Raw genomic sequence first — 8,834 nt, forward strand, 5'->3', positions numbered from 1 at the left:
AGGACTTCTAGGTGGCTTATATATAATTACTAACTTGGGGGAAATTGATTGTTTCTATTTTGTCGTCCATGCGGCGTGATATTGCATGGGTGCCATTCGTTTGAATGGTAATGTATGGATCAATTGCCTCTACGCCAAGGTAAGTGTGAGTTGTGAGAGCATGACCGTCCAACCGTCGGTCTATGGGAGAGCTAGTTGTGGTTACTGGAATATTACATGTTGTATACATGTATATATGAAGGTACTTAATTGTGGGTACATTTGTCGGATAGTTTGGATACCAAAGTATATATATCTGGGGATGTATATATGGTGAGTATCTTAGTTACTACTTATGTTATTAGCATTATATCTTGTTGGGTTGGGCTGCAATGAAGTTTTCTGCAGGTACGCTAACAACGCACTGTGTAGATCGACTAGTTACTGCTAATTGAGAGAACGTATGTATGCCACCGTATATTCCGCTAAAGCTTAAATTTTCTTAGGTTTGTGAGGACGTACGGAACGAGCATGCATCATATTCACTCATGTCATTCATATGGCATTACTCCCTCCCTTATAATTGCTTATCCCAAGTATAAAGTGCAATCTCTCAGCAAAATAATCCTCTCAGTATATTGCATCCCTTTTTGATACAGATGGCCGCGCCCGTGTTTCCTACTGGTAGCAGCACCTTTTTGGACCAGTTTGGTACTCCCACCTTGTTCTGGAGGGTGCTCAGTTCAGTTGGGTACCCAGAGGCACCTAGCTACACGTGGAGGCAGGCGGTACCATTGGGAGATGTACCATGGTACGTCGTGACCTTCATAGTGCTGCAAAACCCCACAAGACCGTTGTGGCATGGGTGGAGCATTGAGACTGATGGGCAAAGCCCATGGGAAGCCGCTCAGGTTGTTGCCCTTGATGTGCTGATGGATATAGCACAGAGCTTCGGGGATGAGTTAGTGGGTGGACCAGCTTCATCCATTCCCCGAGTGGCTCCTACTAAGGCTGAGTGGACTCAGGACGTTGGTCAGGCCTTGGTTTGAGGCCATGGCGAACGTGTGCAGAGCGACAATGCTGGAATGAGTGCTATGATGGCAGTCTTGAAGCTTTGTCGAGTCAGGCAAAACACCCTTTCTAGTGCACTAGATGAAGCTGGCAAGGCAATGGCAGCCCAGCACAAGTTCAAGTTGCGTGCCCACAAGTATCGTCATAGGGCGGATACATGTGGGAGAGCTCAGCAAGAAGTTGATGAGATTCACGGTATTGCAAATTACCGCCTACAACAGTGGGGGTCAAACCGCACGTGAGAGAGACGAGCTTCATAACCAGCTGATGAACCACACTATTGAGAGAGATGAGGCTGCATAAGAGTTGGATCGTGTGACCCATCACAGAGATGCAGCTTTAGAGTTAGCAGAAGAAAGACATTGGGGTTGGATGTTGGCTAACCACAATGCCTTTCAAAGGGAGCAAGCACTACAAGAATAGCTTGAAGAGCTTCAGGTTGAGCACCATCAACTGCACAACCGTCTGTTTCCTATTCCTTGCCCCATACCAAGGTATCCAAATGTGGGTGGACCTCAAGTGATTGAGGCTGATGACGAAGAAGAGGACGTGCAGATGGATGACAATGCAGCTGAGCCGGCAGATGAAGAAGAAGAGGAAGACCCAGAAGAAGTCCAAGGTGTCTCCGATGTGGACAGCGATCACTTCGACGAGTAGTTCGTTAGCAAGTCTCACTGGTTTAAGCTTTTGCAGTCATTGATGTAATGGACTTAAGTATGATGACTGATGTTGGATGTACCTTTTTAATTCAAACTTGGCATGTAATGTACCTTAATTCGCTCCCTTCGGGTTGCGTACCTTGATGGTTAAGTTTAAAACTTGTCATGTTGGAATACACTGCGTATGGCGCTAGTAATCTATTGATGATGTGGTGATTGGAGAATGAATTATTGCCTCTGTTTATTGTATGAAGTTTTCATTCTCGTTAGTAAATTCAGTTTGGCACAATTACATTGTTCCTCTCCAATGTGCTAACATCATCAATAATTACTGGTTGCGCATTGTTGCAGATGCCTTGTACTCGTTCCACCGGTGTGGGTGATGATGATGATCTTCCACCGCCACCACCACCCACACCCATGGAATTCATGGCAATTCTTGCGGAAGGACAGCGCACTATGGCTAAGGCTCTCCGTACGATTATGAATTGTGATGGACGTGGTCCACGCCAAGGACCGGAACCCAATCAATACAATGACTTCAAGGATTTCCTTGACACAAAACCCCTAATCTTCAAGGAGGCTGAGGAGCCTCTACAAGCTGATGAGTGGTTGAATACTCTCAAGTAGAGGTTTCGTCTGCTCCGCTTGACTGAGGTGCTGAAGATTGAGTACGCATCTCGCCAACTGCATGGGCCAGCTGGCATTTGGTGGAGTCATCATCGGTCCACTATGCCCGCTAATGCCCAAATCACTTGGGATCAGTTCAAGTCTGCTTTTAGGGGAAATTACATTCCTCCTGGTCTCATGGCGATCAAACATACAGAGTTCATGAAGCTGACCCAGGGGAACAAGAGCTTGAATGAATACCTGCTGGCTTTCAACAACCTTGCAAGATATGCTACCGAGTTTATGGACACCGATGCCAAAAAGATTGCTAGTTTCAAGCGGGGACTTAGCCCCAAATTGATGAAGACCATGGGAAATTGCAAGTGTGCTCTTTTTAATGAATTTGTGAGTGATGCCTTATCGCAAGAAAACAACAATGCTGTGTATGCTGCTTCGAAAAGTCGTAAGAGGGCCTATGAGGCAGGTGCCTCACAATCCAAGGCTCCAGTCGCACCGAGGGCTCCATTCCATCCTCCAGCATCAGCCGCTAAGTTCCACCCACCGCTGAAGAAGAATCCCGCCAAGACTGGGTTTCACAAGGCGTTTACAGTTGCTCTTCCCAAGGGCACTACCAGTCAGGGTAGTTCCAAGGCCACTCCAAGCAACATGCTGTGCTAGAACTGCAACAAGACAGGCCACTGGGCAAGGGAGTGCCCTTATCCTAAGAAGAATAACTACCAAGGTGGCCGTCAGGGGCAGGTGAACCACACTAATATCACTGAGATTCCTTCAGGAGAGGTGGTAACTGCTGGTAAGTTTCTGATTGATCAACACCCCACAGTTGTACTATTTGATTCAGGTGCTTCGCATTCCTTTATTAGTCTAGTATTTGCTTCCAAGTTTATGCAGAAAACATACACTGTTGAGGGTGAGGGTTATTACATTAGGGCTGCCAGTGGTATTATCCCAACCAAGCTGGTAGTTGGGGACGTACAATTTGAGATAGAGGGGCGAAGTTATCAGGTTGATCTGGTAGTTTTACTGGGGCTACGTATCGATGTGATATTGGGAATGAACTGGATGAGCCGTCATGGAGTGCTTATTGATACATCGACTAGGGTAGTCATGCTCAGATATCCTAGTAATCAGGAGGGTTTTCTAGTATAGTTACCCCGAGACATCAATCTTTCTTGCATGACCAATGCGGTGCAAGCAAAGTCTCTAGCAGATATCCCTATCGTGTGTGACTTTCTGGATGTTTTTCCTGATGATTTGCCTGGATTGCCCCCGGATCAAGAAGTGGAGTTCAAGATAGAGTTGCTTCCGGGTACAGCACCCATCTCTAGAAGGCCATATAGGATGCCTCCCAATGAACTAGCCGAACTTAAGACCCAGTTGAATGAACTTCTAAAGAAAGGCCTTATCCGTCCTAGTTCATCTCTGTGGGGGTACCTAGCTATCTTTGTAAAGAAGAAGGATCAATCCCTACGCATGTGTGTAGATTATAGACCTTTGAATGCAGTTACAATCAAGAATAAGTACCCTCTGCCATGCATAGATATCTTATTTGATCAGTTGTCTAAAGCAAAAGTCTTTTCCAAGATTGATTTGAGATCTGGGTATCATCAAATCAAAATTCGGCCTGAGGATGTCCCAAAAACTGCATTCTCTATAAGATATGGTTGGTATGAGTACCTTGTTATGTCTTTCGGATTGACCAACGCCCCTGCACATTTTATGTATCTGATGAATTAGGTGTTTATGCCTGAGTTGGACAAATTTGTGGTGGTATTTATAGATGATATCTTGGTCTATTCTGAGAATGAAAAAGATCACGTTGAACATTTGCGAGTTGTTCTCACTAGATTGCGGGAACACCAACTGTATGCAAAGTTTAGCAAATGTGAATTCTGGCTTCGTGAGGTACCTTTTCTTGGACACGTGTTGTCTGATGGTGGAATTATGGTTGATCCCACCAAGGTGCAAGAAGTGTTGAACTGGAAGGCTCCAATCTTGGTGCACGAGGTTCGGAGTTTTCTGGGGTTGGCTGGCTATTATCGTCGCTTCATCCCGGATTTCTCTAAAATAGCCAAGCCTATGACTCGGTTGCTGCAAAAAGACATGAAGTTTGTCTGGACTCCCGAGTGTGATGCGGCTTTCCATACCCTCCGAACTCTTCTAACTTCAGCTCCAGTTTTAGCGCAACTGGATATCGAGAAACCTTTTGATGTGTTCTGCGATGCATCAAGTATTGGGTTAGGAGGTGTTCTTATGCAAGAGGGTAGAGTCATTGCTTATACCTCTCGCCAACTTCAGAAGCATGAAGTGAATTATCCAATGCATGACTTGGAACTCGCTGCTGTTGTTCATGCTTTGAAGGCCTAGAGACATTATTTGCTTGGCAATGTGTGCAACATCTACACTGATCATAAAAGTCTCAAGTACATCTTCACTCAACCAGAGTTGAATATGCGTCAGAGAAGATGGCTCGAGTTGATCAAGGATTATAACCTCTAGGTGCACTATCACCCTGGCAAGGCAAACGTCATAGCAGATGCATTAAGTAGGAAGTCTCATTGCCACTCTTTGATTGAAAGTGACGTCCATTTGTCAAAGCTCCTTCGTCCTACAGTCCTTCACAACATCACTGTCAGTTGTACTCTACAGAGTCGAATTATCGAGCTACAGAAGATAGATGCAGGTGTGTTCCACATCAAGCGCAAGATGAAAGAGCAAGAAACCAAACATTTTCGAGTAGATGAGGATGGCGTGTTATGGTTCAAGGATAGGTTGGTGGTTCCGAAGGATAGAGAACTTAGAGATCAAATCATATCCGAAGCCCATTCCTCTAAATTATCTATTCATCCTGATAGTAGCAAAATGTATCATGATTTGAAGCCTCGCTTTTGGTGGACCAAAATGAAGAAAGAAATAGCAGCTTATGTGGCTAGGTGCGACACTTGTTGTCGAGTTAAAGCTGTGCACATGAAAGCTGGTTTACTTCAGCCACTCTCTATTCCAGGTTGGAAATGGGAGGAGATAAGTATGGATTTTATTGTTGGACTTCCTACTACTCAGAGGAATTTTAACTCCATTTGGGTGATTGTAGACCGTCTGACCAAGTCTGCACACTTCATTCCTGTCCGCATAGTCTTTCGTCCAACCGACTATACGGAGTTGTACTTTAATCAGATAGTCCGACTTCATGGGATCCCCCATACTATTGTCTCGGATAGAGGACCATAGTTCACTGCTCGCTTTTGGGAGCACTTACACGGATTATTAGGAACTAAGCTAGTAAGAAGTTTTGCCTATCATCCGCAAACCAATGGGCAAACTGAATGAGTGAATCAAATCTTAGAAGATATGTTGAGAGCATGTGTCATCTCGGCTAAGGGTTCATGGGAAAAATGGTTGCTCCTAGCTAAATTCTCGTACAATAACAGTTATCAAGAGAGTATCAAGATGGCACCGTTTGAAGCTTTGTATGGCCGGAAGTGTAGAACCCCGTTGAACTGGGTAGAAGCCGATGAAAGAAGATATTATGGAATTGATTTTGTTCAAGAAGCCGAAGAACAAGCCCGTACTATCCAAACCCACATGGCCGCAGCTCAAGCTAGGCAGAAAAGTTATGCTGATTGACGTAGAAAACCTATTGAGTTCGAAGTTGGAGACTTCGTTTATCTGAAAGTCTCGCCTATGAAGAGTGTCCAACGCTTTGGTGTGAAGCGAAAGCTTGCGCCGAGATATGTTGGTCCGTTTGAAATCATTGGACAAAGTGGTAAGGTGGCGTACAAGATTCAATTACCTCCTGAGATGAGTGCTATCTTCAATGTCTTTCATGTATCCCAATTGAAGAAATGTCTTTGCGTCCCTGAAGAGAGAGTTCCATTAGGGGATATCGAGTTGAAATCAGATTTGACCTTTGAAGAAAAGCCGGTCTGAGTGATTGACACTCATGAGCGAGTGACTCGGAGTCAGGTGGTCAAGTTTTACAAAGTCATGTGAAGTAATCAGGGTAGTGAACGCGATGCAACGTGGGAAAGAGAAGATTATTTGAGGGATGGTTATAAGGAATTCTATCAACAATGGTACGCTTTTCAAATCTCGGAACGAAATTTTTATAAGGGGGGAGGGCTGTAACACCCCAGGTGTTTGGCTTCCACATTTGCACTTGCATTTCATGAACATGAGCATCATTCATTCATTCATAAGCTTATATCACATGAAACATGATTTCAAAACATTGCAACATGTTGTATATTTCATGTGTGTTGTTTCTTTTATGAGATGAATAGTGTGCAACACTTAAGTGCAACATGTGCAACTCACTTTAGTGAAACATGGTTAGTCAGTACCATGCAACAAGATCATGAAACATGTGAAACATGACTATGAAACAAGTGTAACATTTCATGTGTTTTTCATTGTTTCAGTACATACCATGCTTGATTCTTGTGTGACCAATGTGTGGTGTGGCTAAAAATTCTCTTAAACAACTTAGTGACACCTAGAATGTCATTTGGAACATTGTTCGTATTGATCATGTTGCCTAAATAGGATTTCAAAAAGTGGTTTGACTTGTTTTGACCCCTAAACCCTTTTGTTTGACTGTTTAAAAAGTGTAGCTTAGGATGTTTGCATGTCTGAGCAACCTAAAGCAAAGTTGTAGCAAATTTTATAAGGAACAAACTTTGTTTCGAAGCCAAGTCATGAAAATGTGCACAACATGTTCAAAAGGGACCCACAAGTCAGTATTGAAGGCTGATTCAACACTTGAAAATATTTCTAAGTGTTAGTTGCAGTTTCAGTTTCATGAACTTGACTTTGGCTTGATATAACTCGTGATCCGTCATGAATTAGCTGATAATGTCTAAAGCATTGTTGTAGCCCTATTATAGCTTTACAACTTTCATGTATATAGTTTTCACTGATTCATCACGGTTTATGAGATCAAGCACCATCAAGTCTCACTGTCAGGCGTCGAACGTTAGCTGAATCGAAGCTACAGTGCCTGACCGTTTTCAGAAAATGACCGACGTGTGGGTGACACTCGTCGCCGGCCGTCTGACTATGCTACCACGCGCCATGGCCGTCCTGGTGTCGCAGGCCAGTGCTTGAACCCCCCATGCGCCTGCCCGACCGCTTCACCATTCATTTTCTCCATTCCTTCACCTCCACCGCGAGCAGCAACAGAGCTCCGCCGCTCCACCATTTCTAAGCAAGCCGCGCCATCGCCTAGCTCTCTCGCCGCCGCAAAAACACGAACTACATCTTCACTACAGCTCCACCGTGTCCCCCTCTACTTCCTCCACCTCTTAGCCGAGCCGATTGAGTCTTGGTAAGGGCACATTGGCCGTTTCCACCACCGCCCACCATGATGGGGCCTCGCCGGAGTTGAGGCCGCCGTGGTCATGGTAGCTAGGAACCTTCTCATCCTCCTCTCTTTGCTTGGGTAGCACCATAGCGACCCCCTGTAGCTCATACCGAGCTTGGTTGAGGCAGCCATGGCTTGCCGTCGTCGGCATCTCATGCTGGAGCTCTGCCGTGCCGCCATCACCGGTGACGAGCCACCTCAGCTAGGTCTTAGGTCTCGCCGGTAGCACCAATCGAATCACCTCATCACGGAGATCACGTCGGTGTCCTCAGTATCGCCGGAGAAGTCGCCGTCGGCGAGCTTCACCGCTACCGCACCGTCGCGTGTGCCTCCCCTGTTTCACTGTCGCTGACCAGCGGGCCCGGCTGTCATGCGGGTCCCTGCTGTCAGTGACTGCAGATTCAAAAGCTAGCTCATTTATGCAGATTTTGATGCTGTTTTGTGAATTTTGTAACTCCACATGTGTAGATCCAAATGGTGTGATTCAAATTTTGGTAGGCTCACAGTGAAGTCTAGTATTTAAGAAAAATATGACATGAGCACATGATGTAGAAATTTTGGATGAATTAAATAGGAACTTGAAATGTGTTTTTAAATGCATGCAAACTTGTTTAAATCATATCTTGAGTTTCTCTGATCCAAAAATTATAAAATTTTGTGGGTAAGCTAGTCTTGCTTAGTAGAAGCTCTGGTTAAAATTTGACAGTCATTGCATGTATGGTTTTTGAGTTATAGATTTTCCTTTTATCATTGATTGATACTTGTGTGAATTTTTGTAAATTATCTAGGAATCCTATGACCATGAAACTTGGTGGCTAGTATCCTAGTACCTTAAGGATTCTAGGAAAAATATGAAATCTATTGCTTGACACTTTTCACTAATGTTTCCTAATTATGCCATTTTAAGCCATTATGCCTTATCATTTTTGTGTAGGCTGTTATGCTTACTCAAATGGTGTGAAATTTTTAGGGTAGTCTGCTGAGAGCATGTAGTATCTACTGTAATTTTGGTAGAATTAATGGTATAGTTTAAATATAAGTTTACCATTTCCCCTAATTAATTAAATAAATTAAGAAAGGTATTAAAAGAAATGTTTTGGTGATGAACACCTTACTTTCTGGTGTTCTTGTGGTATGTG

This window comes from Miscanthus floridulus, chromosome 2, assembly GCF_019320115.1.
Source record: "Miscanthus floridulus cultivar M001 chromosome 2, ASM1932011v1, whole genome shotgun sequence".
Lineage (NCBI taxonomy): Eukaryota > Viridiplantae > Streptophyta > Magnoliopsida > Poales > Poaceae > Miscanthus > Miscanthus floridulus.